This window comes from Phoxinus phoxinus (genome assembly GCF_949152265.1).
Source record: "Phoxinus phoxinus genome assembly, chromosome: 16".
Lineage (NCBI taxonomy): Eukaryota > Metazoa > Chordata > Actinopteri > Cypriniformes > Leuciscidae > Phoxinus > Phoxinus phoxinus.
The window spans coordinates 1,542,681-1,545,431 of NC_136891.1; positions in this window are offsets into that span (position 1 = coordinate 1,542,681).

Here is a 2,751-nt window from a genome sequence, read left to right on the forward strand (position 1 = left end):
GCTCGTGCACACGCAAATATAATGAACATGATTCAAAGCACATTTTTGTTCTTAGAAGTAAAAAGAAGTTGAAAATACCTTTGCAGTGATATACTGTAAACGAACATCCCGATGCCGTCTACGCTGCACAGAGCGACGGATATGTTTCGACCAGCTCTCCGATTCACCGGCATCATGTCGACAAATGAGGTCATCAATGGGGTGGTTGATATGATTTCACTTTTCTAACTTTAGATGGTGTGTGATGTTGATGTTTGATCATAAACAACATATGCAAAGTTACAACGCTCAAAGTTCAAAGCAAAGGGAGATATTTGCTTTTACAGAAATATTTTTTAAGGACTACAACAAACGACTGTTAGGGACTACAATCAGCTTCTTCCTGGGTTGGTGACATCACAAACCCTAAAATGTACATAGACCCCGCCCCCGGGAACATGCAATAAAGGGGGCGAGGCCATGTGGGGCTGCTTTAGAGAAGAGGAAGAGCTGTCTTTGATTTTACACCCCGGAAATAGTTTGTCATAAAGCTGACGAACTTAGAGAGGTTAACATTTATTTTTAACACTATTCCTGAACATTAACGTCAATTATTATTTGTAGTTGTGTTTTCTGTATATGTAGTATGTATTTGCTATGATGATAGCTATGATGTAAAGCGTTGCCTCCGCTAGCCTGCTAACCAACACTACAGTATTGATGTAGATGTAGTTCACTGTAGCTCTTGGTTTTGTTAGACCGTTCATCGCCCCTTAGAACCGTAAACCATAGTTTTGTGATCGATTACTGCTTGTATTAACATCGTTTTCCGACAAGTACCATGATTAAATTGTGTAGTACATCATGTATAAAATGTATAATTGAAAAAAAACATACCACTCTGAAGTGCAGCACAATCCTCTTGTTCGGTAACATTGTCAGGGTCTGAATCGGGCTCGAAATGGTTTGAAATAGACGCCACAGTTCATACTTATGTTCATAGCGCTGTCAATCACAACACACTGGGCCAGCTAACCAATCACAGCACATTTCGTGTTTCGGAAAGAGGAGCTTAATCTGCGAATTTTATTGTGTTCGAATTTTAAATGCGAGGCGCTGCGCTTCTTGTCCGGTGTGCGTTCCCTTTAACGTTACGTTTTGAGATGATGAATGATGAGCGCGAGACGCCGAAATGGATGCCAATAAGATTCTGAATGGAAAGTTTACTTTTAAAAAGATGCCAAATGGTTCAATTGACAAGACCAAAGTGATCTGTGTGTGTGTCGTTGTGAACTGAGCTATCATCGTCCAGTCTGAAGTACCACTTGATGGTCAAGCACACACACACACACACACACACACACACACACACACACACACACACACACCGCTGATGCGTTTCTACACACACTCGTCAACATCAGTAACGTCACCTCGTCAGTATCTCTTTCACCCTTTTATTGATGGACAGAGTTACATTGTGTAAGAGATTATTTGCTCCAAGTGAGAATGTTAGTGTGAAATTGAACACAGTATCTGTTGTTTTCAATAAAAAACATTTGCACAAAGCAAGCGATCCACTTTTCCATGTTGATAAGAGCATTAAAATGAGAAAAAATAATGGAACAAAAAGAAATCAAGAGACATTTAGAATAGATACAAATGTGTGATTAATTGCGAGTTAACTATGACATTAATGCGATTAATCGCGATTAAATATTTTAATCGTTTGACAGCCCTAATGAGAACATATTCTAGTTCACATCAGCGTGTTTTTTAACACACATTTTGGTAACACTTTACAATAAGGTTCATTTATTAAACATTAGTTAATGTATTAACTAACATGAACTAACAATGAGCGATACATTTGTTACAGCATTTATTAATCTTTGTTAATGTTATTTAATATACATAAAGCTCATTGTTTGTTCATGTTAGTTCACAGTGCATTAACTCATGTTAACAAGATTTTAATAAAGTATTAGTAAATGTTGAAATTAACATTAACAAAGATGAATAAATGCTATATAAGTGCAGTTCATTATTAGTTAATGTTAACTAATGAAGTTAACTAATGTTAACTAATGAACCTTATTGTAAAGTGTTACCCACATTTTTAAATAAAGCCTGTATTTCTGTACTTCTCATGAGAACATCAGCGCTTACAGGACATCATTCTGAAAGCAAAAAGATTTAGAGAGAGAAAAAGCAAACCAGAAAGCGATAAACGGATAAGAACAAAGTGAAGGAATTAGAGGAGGACATAAAGAAGAGGACATTATTTAATAATACTCTAATTTTGGGCAAACTACAGTATGATTGGGATATACAGCACTTTCCCTGAAATCTAGTTCCTAAAGTGACCAGCGAGTGTCAGTCTCGAGCAGACACCAGATCTCCTCTGCCAGCGATCACTTCTGCATGAAGAAATACATATTCATCAAATACTGATCATGTCAGAAAATAGGAGTGCAAAGTGATGAAACTACAAAAAAAAAAAAAAATTAAAATGATGTCAGCTTACATATTGATTATTAACTGATTTGTGTTTTAAGTCTCTGGTGTATCAGGATGAGATTCGCTGATCTCGAAGATCGAAGAAAACAATCAGTCTCAGATTTCTGTGTCTCTACTGGGAAGAACATGCGACATTGTGTGTGTGTGTGTGTGTGTGTGTCTGTGTGTGTGTGTGTGTGTGTTTATGAAGAGAGGCGGGTCTAAAGGGGGAGTTCCAGACCTCCGAGTGACTTCAGTTTCTCCAGCTCTTCA